The following is a 19,710-nucleotide window of genomic DNA, read 5'->3' on the forward strand; positions in this document are numbered from 1 at the left end:
GAAGTTGCTGAAAGTGACCAAGGCCCGGCCTTTCCTTCTCGTGTATCAGGAGGTTCTGACAATGCTTGGATCCACTGTAGCCCTCCATACTCTCCACAATCCAGTGGGAAAGTTAAGAGGCTGAACAGCACACTGAAGGGACAATTGACCAAAATGATGCAGGAGACTACGGCTCCATGGCCAGGGCTCTTACACATTCGTACTACCCCTATTGCAAAACATAGCCTGTCCCCATATGAGATATTGTTTGGTGCTAGGTTCTCAGTTGTAAATTTTCAGTCTCAGTAGTTGTCAGAAGAAACTGACCGTGCTGTTCAATATGTTATTCAGTTTAGTAGAAATGTTGCTAACACCCATGTTTTAGTTTCTTTTTCCCTTCCAGATTCAGCAGAAACCGATATTGGTCACAATTTGAAGCCTGGTGGTTTTATGGTCGTGAAAAGCTATGTCAGTAAAACTTGAAGGAAAGAGCACCTGGATCTACGCTTTACACTGCAAAAGAGACCGGACCAGCGCTTAGTCACAATGGTGATCGAAGGAAAATGTTGCTGTTGTTTTTGGTCCTGAGGCTGGGGGCCATCCTCGCCCCTACCTCCTCGGCCCCTATTGTAAATAAGAATTCCGGTGCCACTATTCTTTGGGTAAACCCAACGGCCCCGGTAAATATCTGGTGATTTGATTTCTGCGATGTAGTCAAGTGCCCCGAGACTCAGCGGGTGGTAGAGGGAATTATCCAGTATTATATATGTGTTACCAGAGATAACAATTGTACTGGGGAGGTATTTTCATAATGTGTTTAATAGTGGATACTATGGGAATTTAGGCCATATACAGCTCTAGGATATTAGCTTCAGACCAACCAAGGCCCCCGTTACCAGTACAGCTAAAACAGGCCCAGGTGAACGTTTGCAAAATATAGTTAACGAAGTAATCCCCATTCCAGGTCTTAGTTGGCAAAGAAGTCTTCTCCATAGAAACAGAAACAGCCCCAAGGAAAAATTTATGGTTAGAATGGGTAAGATACAATGTAAGAGTCCAGAATATCTCTGTAGGATATGTTGCTTGTGCTGCAGCGAATACACATCTATACACACATGCATTGTTTTTTCCTGATGACAATACCACTGTCTGTGTTATGAATCTGTTGAAGGGTCTAAAGCCCACTGATTGCTCAGATTATGTCCCACTAATTCATGAAGTACCTAAACTAAAGGTCCCAGGAGGGATAACTGTGTTAGCTGATAATTATACCTGCTATAATTCCCATGACACTACAGGTACATCAGTAGGGGTCTTCAAGACAGGTTTCTGTAAAGAGAACAGTTCACTGGATACTGATTTCCTAACTAAACATACACAGTACATGTACGACATTTATTGGTTATGTGGAGATGGTAAGCTCCGTCCTAGGTTGCCTAATACCTGGACAGGTCAATGCACCCTTGTTAAACTAGCTATGCAGTTCAAGATTTTACCTTGGGATCCAGAGACACCTGATGAATATACCAGAATGAGGAGAAGCCTTGATCAGCTCCACATGAGTTATGAAGAAGATCCATTGTTATATGTCGATGGCGTTGGAGTGCCAAGGGGGGTGCCTGACCAATTTAAAGCCGAGAACCAGATCTATGTTGGCTTTGCTTCTTTAATCCACAGGTGCAGATTAATAAGAATGTTGATTGGATCAATTACACATATTACAGTGAACAAAGGTTTGTCAATTTTACCTGTGATGCTTTGCAGGGTATAGATGAGGAGTTGCGCCCTAACACTAGAATGACCCTCCAAAACCGACTAGCCCTTGATATGATCTTAGCTGAGAAAGGAGGAGTCTGTGGGATGGTGGGAGAGGAATGTTGTACCTATATCCCTCAGAACTCTGGGGTAAATGGAAAGACCATGATAGCCCTTAAGAAGATAAATGGGTTAGCAGCAGAATTAAAAACTAATGCTGGAGTAGACACATCTTTCTTTTCCAGTTGGTTGGGTGGACTCAAAGGATTCCTCCAACAAGCTTGTCTAGTACTGATTGCCCTTCTTGTAGTTGGATCGATAATTCTCTGTTGTGTTATTCCCCTGTATAAAAAGATAATCACTGAGGCAACTCCGACTGGCACCTTCCCCAAACAAGACGTAGACCCACCAGAGTGCGATGGCACTGATCCAGGGGAAATCTCTAAGTACGCCCCCTCAAGATGTTAGACAAAACCCCTTACTCTCAGATGATGCAAAGAGATTTAGTTTAGGGACAGCGGGAGAACTCCATGTGAAGCTAGTGAAGGGTTCAGCTGCCTGGAGGCCTCTCACAAGGGGAGAGCTTCTGAGGTGTCTGGATGAAGAAATCCACCTCCCCTTTCCCCATCACATGGACAGTCTCGAAGGATTTTTCTTTTTAGGGAAAAACTTAGTGTTTAGGGGGGATTGTCAAGGTAAAAATATACGTTTTTATACCCTTTTGTACTTTTATATATTCTTATGCTGTGAAACAATAAGTTTTTCCCCTTTGCTTGCTAAATGCAAATTTAACTGTATTTAAGATGGCTGCCAGTATTCACTTTTGCCTTAGTTTTTGTACTTGCCAAGAATCTACTTTCGTTTCTGAAGCTAAAGTATCGTTTCTGGAGAAATGGAAACTTAACAAGATGTGGACAAAGGAAGATTCATCAGATGATGTCATAGCCAATCAGAGGGACTGAATACTAGATACATTGCTTAAACCCCGCCCTCTGCACACCTTCCCCCAATGGACTATATAATGTTATGTATATGAAATAAACAGTTCAGTTGCTGTGACGTTACACACGAGCGTGCAATGAGTTTGAACCAGCATTGTGTCTGACTCATTCTTATCCGGTACCAACATGCTCCTAATCTGATTTGGAATGACTGGTGGATGAAGGGTATTGTCGTGACGACCCCGACATAATACCCTTGTGGGCTGCAGTAATAACTAATGATCACAAGATGTCACTGTCTAGAATGTAGGTGAAAGGTGAAGTTTGCCCAGTAACACAGCAGGCATAGAGGCAGTGTGAGGGTTAACAGCCAGCCCAAATTGGGGAGGGGGAACTGAGGGTTATTGCCAAGTTCAAGAACTGACAAATTGGTTGTGAGCAGTGACAACCAGCAGGGTCAGGTCAGGGGCTGCTAGGGATAACGGTAGCCTAGAGCCACGGGGCAGTGGGTTGCCAATAGAACCCCTCTGTATGAGTTTCCTTTTTGACAGCCTGGGAACCTCAAGTTAGACGTGGGGGCCTTGGGGCACCGTCTGACTGCGAAGCTGCAGGAGAAATTGGACAAAGATGGAATCCAGATATCCTGTGAGAAAAGGAGAAGATTCCTTAGGGCTAGAGAAGATAGTAAAAGGGATGTTGTACCTCTACCGAGAACCAGGGTTGAAGTGGTGTCATGTACCTATGGGAAAGATGCCAACCCGTTGGGCCTTATAATGTAGAGTACATCTGACTGTAAATACTGTCATTTGCTAAGTAAAAGTTTAATTGTTTTTATGGAATCCATGTCCCCTGGAATTATTACTGCTGAGGTTCCAGAAAGAGAAACACTGGAGCCAAAGCCGAGTTTGCATCTCGGCTTTGGGAAAATGGCCGCCGCGATCTCTTCTGCGCACGCGCGGCATCCCGCGGCCATTTTCCTGAAGCCCCGTGCAGCAGAGCACTCCATCTGCGCACGCGCGGCCCCAGGAAGATGGCCGCCCCCACCAATGAAAGGGATGACAGCGCAGATCGCGCGCTGTGTCTTCACGTGGGCGCAGGGAATTCGGACCTTGGACATGCGCACACCACTACGCCACCAACGGAAAGCTGGGGAAGAAAAGAGCGCTGTGAACACGCCCACCCGACCTGACCAGCCTGATTGACAGGCGAAAACGGCGACTTTGGTAATGTATTTCTCAGCATACATGGGGAATCAGGGTACACTACATACACTATAGTAACGCACAGCGCAGGCCCTATTTAACAGTATTTATAGCTCAATCTGAAAAAACGGGGTGACAGGTTCCCTTTAAATATGACTCTGAATAGTTAATAGTTAAAAAGTTAAAAAGTTTGTTTTACCTGGCCAAGGTTGTTGCACTAAAGAGTTTCTTTGCACTAAGAGTTTCACTGTTTAAAGAACTGCAGAATCATGGACAGTGAATGATTCATAAACTTTGTTGTACATAGTTGGCACCTATTTAGGTGCTTCTGCAGGGCCCCAGAGACCTGGTCGTTGCAGTAATGTCGCTCTGCCGCTAAACGGAATGAGCGTACGTCTGATGGCACTAAAGGAGTTCACCTGACCAGGTATCACCAGCACACATTACACTTCACACTCCGGCCACTAGGGGGAGCAAAAGGTTTTACTTATTAGGCCACTCCTCACACTGGTAAAACTAGGGTTGGATAGGAAGTTAGTCAGAAGCTGACTGGGTTTTGTCCAGGCAACATCCAGTGGCAGGGGGTGTTGCGGGGAAGATTCAGGGGGGTCCCTGTCAGGCGTGGGAACCTGGCAGGTACCTAGCGACAAGAACAGAACGAAACGGAACCGCGCCTGCACTACCTTGCGGCGGTATCCTTAGAAAGGACACGAAGCGAAGGATATTGTGGACAGTGAGAAACGAGATCAAGCACAAAGGAGAGCCAGTAGGAGTCGTGCCCGGAGAATGGCAACATCCTACTGAGGCACGTAGCCGGTGCCCGGAACACCGAGGAAGTAACTGACTTTATGCCTTACTTCAAATACCGCAGGACAGTTAATTATAGGTTGGCTGTCTACCTTACATCACCTAAGCAGACATAGGGGGCAACGCGTGGAGAGGGGCATCTCTAGGGTCCCGGAAGAGCTCCGAGCCTTCCCGTCAAACGGGTGCGTCCTAGCCATAACAAACCTGGGGGACGGAGAATAGAAAGAACGAGAAAGAACTAGAAAGAACGAGAACAGAAGTTGTGACTACTATCCCGAATGCTCAGCAGGGAAGCACTACAACACACAGGCGCTAGTGGTAGGCAACGATTTCCACCTGCAAAGGGAACTCTGGATGTGCCTTCGGACCGGCCAGTCTCAGACAGCCCTGTTAACAGTGCTCTGGATTGAGGATCCTGAAGCCTTCAGTAAAGAGGTAAAGAGACTGCAACCATGTGTCCTCGTTATTGTGACTGCACCTCACACCATCGCCATCTACATTATCGGGAAGCCCTGGGGACATACTTCACCTGTGGGAAGGTATACCATCTAGCTGCCATCACATCACCCCAGCGGACCCCAAGCAGCGTCGGTCTCCCTGGCCGAACACCACAGGTGGCGTCACGAATCCTTGACAGACTTGTATCACCTTTTATTGGACGCTCCTTAGCAGGGTCACGGACCGGGTCCAGCCACCGTGACATCCCCAGAACTGAGCCAGAGAGGCCCGGTACCGAGTAACCCGCGGCCCTGCGTCTGGGGGCGCTCCACTTCCTACTGGTTTTACAAAGAAGCTTTTAAGAGACTGTTTCTAACATTACTGTGAAAGTTGCTTTGTTTTACAGAGACCTGAAGAAAAACCCGTTTGGCACAGCAGGATGCTGGATCTGGATACACGCCGTGTAGCCCGCCCAACATCTACGTTGAGGGTTGTCACGGGGTCGTTCTCCGGTATCACACAATCAACAGAGCTAGAGTATAGTAAACAATTCCAAGACCTTTATTTAGGCAAAAACACAAAAGGTCCATATATAATCCACCACACAAAGGATAAAATAGTCCAGAAGCCGAATGCAGTTCAGTAACAGGATAAAAGTCCAACAATCCAGAAGACAGAGGATAGCATAGTCCATATACTCTTCTTTCTCTCTGAGATGCTGTGAACACATCATCTTTCCACACAGTAGTAAATAGATAGCACTACAAACCTCAGCATTATATAGACCATAGAATACACGCTGAGCCCAAAATCGGGGACTATGACAAGACTAGTCGCTATATAGCATAACTAAACAGAATTGGTCCACGGGGACCAAGAACAAACGACCAAACAGTCAATATCAAAATATAAATATAGAAAAATCTTTATTCAATATAACAACAAAAACATAGAACAAGAAAGACACAAGTAGGGGGAAGTACCGCATGGTGTGCACATCTGCCTCACCGGTGCATAAAAGACCACAGACGCACGGGACCAGGGAGGAAGGACATCCGCATATATAATAATAAATGAGTAACAAGGAAGCTAAGAGAATCAGCAGCCACAGAGGCCCAACATGGATGATACTGCAGAACAAAGCTTAATAAGTAAACAGAGACCACCCATTCTTACATAATGAAGCTCAAATTAGTGCGTATAGTGAGACTCCACTACAAAAAGCAGTACCGCAGTATATACAGCATATAAATAATGGCCATGGCGCAGCGCTTACCTCGGATGTAAGAAGCAGAGCACTCCTCCCTGGGACCGTACGCCCTCCCCGACGCGCGTTTCGGCAACACACCTTCTTCAGGGGGCTGAAGAAGGTGTGTTGCCGAAACGCGCGTCGGGGAGGGCGTACGGTCCCAGGGAGGAGTGCTCTGCTTCTTACATCCGAGGTAAGCGCTGCGCCATGGCCATTATTTATATGCTGTATATACTGCGGTACTGCTTTTTGTAGTGGAGTCTCACTATACGCACTAATTTGAGCTTCATTATGTAAGAATGGGTGGTCTCTGTTTACTTATTAAGCTTTGTTCTGCAGTATCATCCATGTTGGGCCTCTGTGGCTGCTGATTCTCTTAGCTTCCTTGTTACTCATTTATTATTATATATGCGGATGTCCTTCCTCCCTGGTCCCGTGCGTCTGTGGTCTTTTATGCACCGGTGAGGCAGATGTGCACACCATGCGGTACTTCCCCCTACTTGTGTCTTTCTTGTTCTATGTTTTTGTTGTTATATTGAATAAAGATTTTTCTATATTTATATTTTGATATTGACTGTTTGGTCGTTTGTTCTTGGTCCCCGTGGACCAATTCTGTTTAGTTATCTTTCCACACAGGACTGATCTGTGTCTCCCCTCCCTGATATTTTACGTCTCCCTCCTCATGCACAGGTCAGGAGGGGGAAGGTCTCAGGGGCTCTTTGTTTCAACAAGCTAGGTCAACATGTCATTAGCATATAATACAGTACTGTGGGGGCTGATATCAGATGGCAGCAACAGCCATTCATCAATTAGCAAATAACTCCTTCTACAAGAGAACACCATGAAAATAAGTAAAATAGAAATATACAAAAAAATGATACCCACGTAGCATATCACACCATCACAAGGGTTGATGACGGGTCCCTAGCATCATTGCTGCTGGTCAGGAATGTTATTAATGGACTTGAATATTAATGTGAATGATACAAATGCACTACATCTGTACTGAAAGAAGTTAGAAAAGCTACACAGAATTGAATCTGATATGCTAGAGAGTTTGATAGATTTGAATTTGCACTTTGTTATTTTATATGCCCGATAGTTAATATATTAGTGAGTCAATATAATGAATAAAAATTAAACAAACTTGAATCGATAGTGTTATGTGCAGAAAGTATTGAAGATGTCGGATGTTGCACTTTTGAATTAAACGGACCTGATGCAGTATACCTGTAGGGGTAGTCGCCGTTTGTAGGAAAAGTTCTGTACTTTGAAGAAAATAAAGATAACGTTTGTTTTGTACTTTGAAGCCTTAAGGCCGTAAAGGTAATTGCCATTGACAGGATAAGTTCTATTTTTGAAGGTATGCATACCATGTAAATATGTTCTGCAACGTTCAAGCATCAATTCCCCCCATAAAGGGAAGCTCCAGTTTACATTAACCAGTTTTACATGTTTACAGCATTTACAAATTTGTATGTCTTTTTGCTAATTTGTATTGTTGCTCTTGTTTTCCCAGTCCAGGAGTACTGGATTTAATGGGGGGGGGGGGAGGGTGTAGTGTGGCACCCCAGGGTCCTGGTCGTCACAGTAGCATTGCTTTCCTCACTGGGAAAGTGATGTTACGTTTTAAGCGATGAAGGATATCTTTTATCAGGTATCCACCATGCACACAACATGTTCATACTCCAGGCCATTCCTAGATGACTCCCCTATATATATTGTGGTTTGGAGGGAAAGAGAGGACAGATTGTCAGAGAGACAGGAGAGAGCAGACCGACAGAGTGTCAGAATGTCTGAAGGGACCGTGTAGTCTGAAGTACTACAGCCCCTGGAAAGAGACATACAGAAAGCCGAACATTGTTCAGTGAGCATGCAGGAGAGCAAAGCACAGAAGAGTGACACCAGGGGGAGGACAGCAGCGAGCAGACTGTCTCCCTGGCAAAAGCGCAGATCACCGGTAGCCGGAAAACCGAGGTTGTAAGGGACTCTAGGACTTACATCAGAGAGCAGCAAGACAGCTGAATTGCAAGTTACCTTGCCACCACACACACCTGAAGACACAGTCACACATAGAGCTCTGGGCGTGATAGAGTCCCTGTAAAAAGGCTCGAGTTACCTGTCATACAGGTATTGTCCTATCCTATATCTGGGACAGAGATAAGAACTGTGAGGACCTTACCCGAAGCCATAGGGTGTAAGGGACTACAATACCACCGCACTAGAGGTAAGACTCTTAATCTCCACCTGGAAAAAGGGACTCCCAACTTGCTTCCAAGCCGGCCGGACTCTGCCTATCCTGTGATCTGGTACGCTGGACTGTGGCTGCCTGAAGTCTTCAGTTAACAAGGTGAAGAGACTGCAAACCTGTATCCTCGCTCCTTATTGCACCATTCACCATCTTCCATCTACACACCGGGAGCCCTGGGGATACACTTCACATATGGGAAGTTATACCATCTAGCTGCCATAACATCACCCCAGAGGACCCCTCAAAGCAGCGTCAGTCCCCACTGACTGAATACCACAGGTGGCGTCACGAACATTAACTTTATTCATTAAATCCCTTTAAAGACTTTTCCATTTTACATGAGCACCCAGGGTCACGGACCGGGTCACAACCGTGACATCCCCCTGTGAACACTGGACCCGGGTACCCCATAGTCCTGGCAAGTGACTCAACAGGACCTGGCAACTCAGAAGCAGAAAGCAGACAGAGAATTTGTTGCTCAGGTATCTCCCTATGGATGGAGATGCCTTAAGTACCCGATATCTCTTGGCAATAGGCTGGGGACAAATTAGGAGTGTGCACATTGTCTCTATAAGACTCAGGAAGTGCCAGGGCTGCCGCCCTAAGCATACAGCCTGGAAGTATGCAGCAAGCAAGGACATGAGGTTCACAGCATGGAGCAGGCAGAGGACAGAACTCACAGCATGGCCCGAAGTGGTGAACAAGATGGGTGATGGGAAGCCACGCAGTGATGCCGGCAGGAATGTTACATCCTGGACACGTCTGTGTGTGGTGGCCCTTGAAGCAATGACTCCAACAGCAGTCCACTCCTTGTGAATCTCCCCCAAATTTTTGCATGGCCTTTTCTTAGCAATCCTTTCAAGGCTGCGGTTATCCCAGTTGCTTGTGAACCTTTTTCTACCACACTTTTTCCTTCCACTCAACTTTCCATTAATATGCTTGGATACAGCACTCTGTGAACAGCCAGCTTCTTTAGCAATAATGTTTTGTGGCTTACCTTCCTTGTGGAGTGTGTCAGTGACTGCCTTCTGGACATCTGTCAGGTCAACAGTCTTCTCCACGATTGTGGAGCCTACTGAAACAGACTAATGGACCTTTGTAAACGCTTAGGAAGCCTCTGTAGGTGTTTTCTGTTAATTATTCTAATTTACTGAGATAATGACTTTTGGGATTTCATTGACTGTAAGCCATAATCATCAACATTAAGAAAAATAAACACTTGAAATAGATCACTCTGTTTGTAAAGACTCTATATAATATATTATTTCACTTTTTGATGATATTCTAATTTTGTGAGAAGCACCTGTAGGTGGAAAGTGATGCATATGGGGGAAGTTGGGTGAATAGCAATATATAGATGTGATGTATATGGGAAAAGCAGAGTGTACGGTGATGTACATAATGAAAGTAGGTGGATAGTGATGTAAATAGGGAATCTGGGTGGCTGGTGATGTACAGTATGTGGTAAAATCTGGGTGTATCGTGATATATATGAGAAAAGCTGAGTGGACAGTGAGGTACAGTATATAGGAAAAGCTCTGAGGATAGTGATGTATATAGGGAAAGCTGGATGGACAGTAATGTATATGGGAAAAGCGGAGACGGCTGGGTGGGTGGTGATGTATACAGGGAAATCTACGTGGATAATGATGTGTATATACTGAAATATGGGTGAATAGCAATGTATACAGGAAAGCTGGGTAGGTAGTGATGTGTATGGGAAAGCTGGGTGGATAGCAATACATAGAAGAAAGCTGGGAGGATAGTGATGTATATGGGAAAAGCTGGCTCGACGGTTATGTGTATGAGAAAAGCTAGGTAGATCATGATGAAGACTGTTGAGCTTTATAGGAAAAAGCAATTCCCTGAAATTATATGCATACAACAGTATAGTTGATAATACTAACCACCAAATATTGAATATTAAATAATTCCTGGTATTAGTGTGTAACATAGTTATACTCACAGTCCCCACTAGATACTTAATGTACTATTCCAAACCATGAGACATGGCCTGGTAAAGAGGTTTTCTGAACCACATTCATTACTTCTTTAGAAACCAGATCAATGTAAGTTTCAATAGGTATTGGGAGTCGACTCTAAGGCTATATTCACACGTTTATTTGCTGCATTTTTTCCACACCTAAAACCTGCTCTCTTGGCAGGAAAGAAGCAGCTTACAAAAAACAGTTTTTTTCTGCGGTTTTTGCAGCATATTTGCTGCATTTTTGTTGTCTCTTGTGCATGCTGTTAAACGTTCGTGCCCCCCAAAAAATTATGTCAAAAACATTCTGGATCTTAAGAGTAGGTGGAAGCTTGAGACAAAAAGCTACAAGGTCGATTATGGCTACCACCTTATAAGGACCAATAAACCTAGAGCCTAAATTCCAAAAAGGAACTTTCAGATTAATATTTTTGGTGGATAACCATACTAAATAGCTGTCTACAAATATCTCAAGGGCTGTCACATTGTAGAAGGATCATCTTTATTCTCATTTGCACAAGGAAAGACTAGAAGCAATGGGATGAAACTGAATGGGAGGAGACACAGATTAGATATTAGAAAAAACTTTTTCACAATTAAAGGTGATCAATGAGTGGAACAGGCTGCCACGAGAGGTGGTGAGTTCTCCTTCAATGGAAGTCTTCAAACAGAGGCTGGTCAGACATCTGTCTGGGATGATTTAGTGAATCCTGCTTTGAGCAGGGGGTTGGACCAGATGACCCAGGAGGTCCCTTCCAACTCTAACATTCTATGATTCTATGATTAACCCCTTAATCCCATTGGACGTACTCTCCCATCAAGGTGACCTGGGACTCACGGGGGGAGCGCGGTCGATCGCGGCCGGGTGTCAGCTGACTATCGCAGCTGACATCCGGCACTATGTGCCAGGAGTGGTCACGGACCGCCCCCGGCACACTAACCCCCGGCACACTGAGATCAAACATGATCACAGTGTTCCGGCGGTATAGGGAAGCATCGCGCAGGGAGGGGGCTCCCTGTTGTGAATTCTGCTCTTGGGTTCCCTCCAGTGGTTGTAGGTGGGAATGCAGTTGTCTCTGAGTCGCAGTCCTGGCCAGGTGTATCTGCTGATTACAATTCTGACTGGGATATTTAGGTGTGCAGGATTCATTAGCCTTTGCCAGTTGTCAATGTTCCATGTGAAGTGTTGGTTCACCTTCTGGCTTCTCCTGCTTGCTGCCAAATTCAGCAAAGATAAGTGTTTGGTTTTTTGTGTCTGTGGCACACTGCTGTGTGCTTGTTTTTGTTTGTATTCCTGCTGATTGTAGGATTCGCTGGAGTTGCAGATATACGCTCCTACATCTTTAGTTAGATGTAGGAGGTTTTGGTATATTCTGCTGTGGATATTTTTGAAGGGTTTTAAATACTGACCGCACAGAACTCTGTCCTATCCTGTCCTATTTAGCTAGAGTGGCCTCCTGTGCTAAATCCTGTTTTTCTGCCTGTGTATGTTTTTTCCTATCCAACTCACCGCCAATATTTGTGGGGGGCTGTCTATCCTTTGGGGTTCTGCTCTGAGGCAAGATAGTATTCCTATTTCCATCTTTAGGGGTATTTAGTCCTCCGGCTGTGACGAGGTGTCTAGGATTGTTAGGTACACTCCACGGCTACTTCTAGTTGCGGTGTTAAGTTCAGGATTGAGGTCAGTATCGTGACCACCTTCTCCAGTGAAAGTTCTCATGCTGCTCCAAGGTCACCGGATCATAACAGTACAACTGGCCCACAATGAGTTAAATGCGTCTCAGAAGAAGGGAAGAAAGGTCTTGAGCCATTTTTTTTTCTCCAGTCTGTTTTGTGTTCTCTTCCCTCTTAATATCTGGGTGGCTGAGGAGCCTGGTGCAAGTATGAATGTTCAGGAATTAGCTTCTCGTGTAGACCAGCTTGCTGCTAGGGTGCAGGGTATTTCTGATTATATTGTTCAGACTTCTGATTTAGAACCGAAGATTCCTACTCCTGATTTGTTTTCTGGTGACAGGTCCAAATTTTTGAATTTTAAAAATAACTGTAAACTGTTTTTTGCTCTGAGACCTCGATCCTCTGGTGATTCCATTCAGCAGGTAAAAATCGTAATCTCCCTGCTGCGTGGCGACCCGCAGGATTGGGCGTTTTCCCTGGAATCTGGAAATCCGGCTTTACTTAATATTGACTCCTTTTTTCAGGCTTTGGGATTATTATATGATGAACCTAATTCTGTGGATCAAGCTGAGAAGACCTTGTTGGCCCTGTCTCAGGGTCAAGAGGCGGCAGAATTGTATTGTCAGAAATTCAGAAAATGGGGGGGGCGTGGCCAGCAACTGAGGGAGAAGGACGTGTTTCCTCTGAGCTCCTCTGCTGGCTGAAATAATCCTATTTAATCTACAGTTTTACCTATCCATCCAATAAGCTGGTAGACTTCTATCACCTCCCTGAAGACCCAAAGGTCTTTTATTATCATCTTCGGACCTTGTGCTGCCACCTACTTAAGCTCCCTCCATTGAGGCCTATAAAGGAGTCTGAGGCCTGCTGGGGGACCCGGCCCCTCACTCCGGCCCTGAGTTGTGCCCGACGGAAAAACTACATAGAACTCTCATGTGACGGCTCTCATCACCACCAACAGTCGTAGCAGGAGACGGGTCGCCCACCGGGAGCGCTTTAGAGGGTGTGGAGGAGGTAGGAAGACCTGAGGGGAGTGCGCGCCCTGCGGCTCAGACGGAGGCTTTTACCGCCAATCCTTCCCCCCCTCCTCCGATATCTGAACTCGCTGCGACCTGGCTGCAGTCATCACCGGGGACACACGGCACCCGGGTAGGAAGCTCATCTGCTTGGGGAACGATTTGGGGCTGTCGCGCTTTGCACGCGGCTGGAACCGGACCGTCCGCCTAGTGCCGCCGCTGCGGGCCTCGTGGAGAGACCATCGCGAGACGCAGCCATCTTGGTGGGTTCGCGGCCCTGAAGCGCGCCGCACCTGGGCGGCTCCGGAGAAGAGCGGGATACCTGACTCCCTAACGTGACACCCACCCCGGTTAGTCATCTCCTCGGGCTGCCGTTCCTCTGGTTGGAACCGAGGTCTGGAGGTCGCTGCGCGGTACAACGCTGCTGCGCCACATCCTCATCCGCGGCGCCCTCACAGAACATCTGAGAGCCGGACCCTGCACTTCTGACGGCTCCTGAGCTGGATGGGCTCATCGTCCACAGTGGCGCTCTGAGTCCCCCCCTTCGACCCAGCGGCTGCCTTGTGCATGAGGGGGAGTCCGGAGAGCGGTGAGTCAGACCGGGGGATTCTCCTCCCCCCCTGCTGCGCCATCTTAGTTTCCTCGTTGAGCACGGGGAGAGGCCCTTAGTAGTTAAACAGGGTCTGATCAAGATCAAGATTGGGTTTGTCCTTTTTGCCCCCCCCCCTGGCCTGTTGTCGTATGGGGGTGCGGGGTGGTGGTTGCTGTTATACATACTATATCAAGATCACCCACAAGTGAAGGATTGGCACTGCTTCCCCCTCCCCCCCCCCCCCCCCCCCGCATTTCTGTGAACAGTGGGACTCGGGACGCCTTCACAGCGAATTCACAGCAGAAGGTCCTATGTTACGCAGCTTCTGGTCTGGGACACCTGCATGTAGATCATCTTCAAACATATTATTTTATTTTATTTAGTTTTTTCCTTTTATGTTCTTCATTTTATTCATTTTTTATTAAAAAGCTGAGAGACATTTCACCTTACACATATGAGGTGTGGAGGGCCTCCTCTGGAGGGGAACCTTTGATAACCTATAACAACTTAAGGCTTCTATGTTACTACTACGCCACCTGCTGGTGACATAAAAAGTTCCAATATACCTCTCTTCTTATTTAAGCATCATAGACAGTCTGGTGACAACCCGTTTTCTTCATTTATCCCATGAAAATGTTCATCTTAATTCAACCACACTCACAAATATGCTGATCTAAAAATAATTCTGGCGCACAGGTGGTGATCTCCCAAACAAGCGCTATATCTAGCTAGAATGGTGAAAAATCATAAAGAGCGCTGCAAATCTTCTCTACCTAATACAAAACAAGATAAGCAAAGTGACATGGAGAAATTCCTTAAACACAAGACCTCGCTGACCCGCTCTGCACATAAGTCCTCTCACTCCAATACCAAATCAGATGACCCTGATCTGGACTCTAGTGATGAAGCGTCAGGGAGTGACACTACCCAGATGGACTCTGGAGGAATTTCAAAATCTTTCCTCAAAAAGGCATTAATTCAAGCAATGAAACCACTAATAGCAGAGGTCTCTGGCCTAAGAGAAGATATACAACAAATCGGTAATAGGGTTGAATCCCTAGAAACCACCCAATCTTCTATTATAAAACACTCTAACAAAATAAAAGACCATCTGGACTTTCACAAATCCCAATTAAACATGGCTTCCCTTGCCATAGAGGATCAAGAAAACAGGAGTCGCCGTAAAAACATCAGAATTAAAGGGATTCCTGAGAGCGTCTCCAACGAAATACTCGAAAAATCTACTAGAGAAATATTTGCCTCCCTTCTGTCTCAGGAACGATGCGACCAAATGGTCATTGAAAGGATCCATCGCTCGCTCAGACCCAAACCCAAACCAGCGGATCCTCCAAGGGATGTGATATGTGGTCTATTAAATTATCTAGATACCGCTGCAATTTTAAACGCTTCAAGAGATAATAAACACTTATCCTACGAGGGTTCATCAATTCAGCTTTATCAAGACCTAGCACCGTCGACTCTTGCCAAACGTAGAGTCTTGAAACCTCTCCTTGACACATTACGAGCAAACAAGATACTTTATAAATGGTTATTTCCCTTCGGCCTTATTGCTCATGGGAGTGGAAAGCAAGTCGTAATCCGCCATCCAGATGATCTCACCAAAGTGTGGTCTACATTTGACATTGATTCAGTAGATGTCCCTTCGTGGCTGCCTTTGGATATGATGATTAATGTCCCCTCGGGCCTTCACCCTTTGCCGGATCAGGGTGAATGGTCCCCAGCCAAGAGGTCTGCATCCCCGAGACAGAGCAAGTCTGGAACTAAAAAGAAACCACCTCCTTGAGTCACTTTTGTGACACTACTTCTTGTTTTTTGTTTGTCAGAAACTCTGAGCCCTTCAGTGAGCTGGGCTCGGATATTGTTTAAAACTTGTAAGCTCGACGGAATTATTTCCTTAACAACGCTTTGGAATAGACTTCATTGGTAGTAAATGTTCTTACTTGGCTTACCACTTGTGCGCCTATGTTGGACTGTCCTGTCTGTTTGGGAGGATGTTTGTGGCCCCAGCCTCTGCCACAGATGGGATTTTTCTTTGTTCAATGATACATTTTTCTCTTAATAATGTTCTTATTGCATTTCTAGTTACTATGTTTGTCCAGTGCGTGTACATAGAGGTTAATCTACTTTCTTTCTAAACTCATGGCCGGTAGCGTCATAGATTCAGCCACTGTTATTGTAGCCTCCTATAATGTAAAGGGCATGCGCTCACCAAGGAAAAGAGGGCAATTGATGAGATTCCTGAAATCCAAAAATTCTAGCATCGCTTTTTTTCAGGAAACCCACTTCAAAAAAGATAGGACCCCAGATATGTCAAGGACACAATTCCCTACCTGGTACCATAGTACAGGCTCCTCAGCTTCGAGGGGGGTCAGTATAGCGTTCAAAAGAAACACCCCTTTTACCTTGAAAGATACCCTGTCAGATGCCGATGGGAGATACATAATGATAAAGGGATTTTTGGCTAACACTATGGTTACCTTTTGCAACATCTATTCCCCAAATCAAAACCAAATTGGGTGGCTATGCCAGGTTTTAAATACCCTTAGACTATTTACAGAAGGAATTTTAATAATAGGAGGGGACTTCAATGTCACTTTTAACCCAATATTAGACTCTTCTTCAGGGAAATCCGCTATATCACAAAAGACACTAAGAAAATTACATATCAATTTACAATCTTTAAATTTAATTGACCCATGGAGAACTCTATACCCAACAACCAAAGACTTTACTTTTTTCTCCGCACCCCATAATAACTATCACAGACTAGACTACCTTTTAATCCAATCTTGTCATCTACAGTTAGTGAAATCTGCAAAAATAGACGTTATATCCCTCTCAGATCATGCCCCGATTTTCCTGGAGATGAACATTAAATCACTCCCTCCCACTTCCTTTACTTGGACACTAAATGAGACCCTTCTTAGTACTAGCTCCTATGTGACTAGATTCTCTACTTCCATCAACCTCTTCTTCAAGGAGAACTGCCTCCCGGGCTCCCCCGTGCCTCTGGTGTGGGAAACACACAAAGCTGTCATGAGAGGAGAATTTATATCCTTGGGCTCATATCTGAAAAAAGAACGGTCTAAAGAGGTAGAGGCTATTCTGCACCGGATCAATCATGTGGAAAAGATGCATAAACGCTCTCAGACAAATAAAGCTCAGACTGAACTCATTTCGCTCAGAAGATCCTTAAAGGATCTCTTGAACATACACTCCGCTAAGATATACATGAGAAGTCAACAGAAGTTTTACCTTCATGGAAATAGAGGGAGCAAACTCATGACTTCTCTTCTGAGGAAACGCAGTGGACGTACCTTTATTACACGGCTGAGGGGTGCGGATGGCCTTACTATTTCTGAGACCAGGGACATTGCCAATGAATTTAAGCAATTCTACGAAAACCTTTATAATCTGGAGGTTCCAGAGGACATGGGTGAGCCCGGGATAGCCTTAGATAAAATAGATACATTCCTCTCATCTTTGAGACTCCCCTCATTGTCTTTAGATGACATCTCTAGCTTAACAGCTCCAATTACCCCGGAAGAGGTATTAGAAACCTTATCTAATATTCCCAATGGAAAGGCTCCGGGACCTGATGGCCTCCCCATTATCTACTATAAGAAATTAGTGAAACCCCTAATACCACATTTAGTTACATTATTTAATTCTTTTTTGACAGGACAATACCCCCGAAACAAGCTTTAGAAGCTTACATTACAGTTTTACCAAAAGAAGGCAAGGATCCCAACCTGTGCTCCAGCTATAGGCCTATTTCTCTTCTCAATACTGATATGAAACTATGGGCTAAACTTTTAGCGAATAGACTAGGCAACATACTCCCTAAAATAATTCACTCGGACCAGGCGGGTTTTGTGCGTGGGAGGGAGGGCAGAGATAATTCGGCCAAGGCCCTTCAATCTATAATGTACGCTAAACGGCGAAATCTACCACTTGCTCTCTTATCTACAGACGCCGAGAAGGCATTTGATAGAGTAAGCTGGAGATATATGGAGAGGGTATTACACAGGTTTGGTTTTCCTCCACAGTTTATTACAGCGGTCTTCTCCTTGTACTCCTCTCCCACAGCCAGAGTCCGGGTGAATGGTGTTTTATCCGACGGGTTTAATATTAACAATGGTACCAGGCAGGGATGTCCTCTATCCCCTTCCTTGTTCATATTAGTAATCGAAACTCTCATACAGAGAATCAGACAGGAGGCTCAGATTCAAGGATTACGGTTAGGTAAAATAGAGATAAAAACATTAGCATTTGCAGATGATCTGCTATTCCTGGTCTCTAACCCTCTTAATGCATTCCCAATTATCCTCAATATACTCAACAACTTTGGCAAGCTCTCAAATTTCAAAATTAACAATACAAAATCGGAAGCTCTTAACATAACCTTATCAGCCAATCAACTTCTTACCCTACGTAAACTAGCCCCCTTCTCCTGGTCCACATCCTCTATAAAGTATTTGGGAATTTGGATTACTAGGGACCCCACAGATCTATTCAGATCTAACTTCCTCCCCCTAATAAAAAAATTAGAAACATTGATGAAATCATATAATCTTCCCACTTTGTCCTGGATGGGACGTATCAACGTGTTTAAAGCTTACATTATGCCTATCATATTGTATTCCATGAGTATGGTGCCTATCCGTCTCCCCCTCACATTCTTTAAAAACATAAGGTCCTCAATAATTAAATTTGTTTGGAAAAATAAGCCATCTAGGCTACCTTTCAAATTATTAACATGTCCCACTTCTTGTGGAGGTCTGGGATTACCAGACCCCTATATATTTTACAAAGCTATACACCTTAGTAGATGGCTGAGAATAGTAATTGACCTAGAAAGGGGCACGTCGGACATGCTCGACACGTCATTGCTGGACAATGGAGGGATACCACTTCTGTGGTGGTCACACTTGAAACCAATGACTTCATTGGGTCTCGACGAAATAACTTTAGCTACCCTCCACGTTAGACGGACAGTTTTGAAGGAACTTCCATTGGACTCATTCCCTTCATCCTTAACACCCATCGCAGCTATTCCCTATTTGGTTAATCCTGATTTTAAGGATTCATACAATTTATGGTCAAAGCTCCCCAAGGACTCCCTCACTAGCTTCTATGAAGGTAAAATTCTTAATAACAACATTTGGCCTAGTAATGCCACACAGTCTCCAAAAAATTTCCTGCAGGAACTCCACACTAAACGTATCCTCTCAGAATTTAGAGAAAGGTTCCCTCAAAAATCGAATTGGTCGTGGCTGGACCTCATGCTCAAAACGGGCTCAGCTAGATATAAAATTATATCTCGTTCATATTACCAACTTGTTGCCCCCTCTCAGCCCTTCAAACCATCTTTTATTTATTCCTGGGAATCCGAGCTTAAATTCAGCTTCTCAGAGGACCAGATCTCCAAAATGTTGAGGTCGGCCAGGGGGTTTTCCCGCTGCATCTTGTTGCAGGAAAGTGCATATAAGATATTAACTAGATGGCATTTGACACCGGTCAAACTTCAACATTTGGGTTTAACGGATTCGGACCTGTGCTGGCGATGCCGGGCTGCCCAGGGAAACCATACTCATATATTTTGGGGATGCGTGGGGATTAGGGACTTCTGGGGGGAGGTTAACCAAACGCTTAAGAAGCTAAAACTAATTAAAACTGACCTACTGGCGGTTGAAGCTGTCCTCTCGTGCCCCACAAATAATTTTAAGCCCATTGGGCACGGCCTTTTACCCCTAATGCTCAGTGCTGCAAAACATTTAATAACCATCCACTGGAAAAGT

The sequence above is a fragment of the Ranitomeya imitator genome, chromosome 1, assembly GCF_032444005.1.
Source record: "Ranitomeya imitator isolate aRanImi1 chromosome 1, aRanImi1.pri, whole genome shotgun sequence".
In the NCBI taxonomy this organism is placed as follows: Eukaryota; Metazoa; Chordata; class Amphibia; order Anura; family Dendrobatidae; genus Ranitomeya; species Ranitomeya imitator.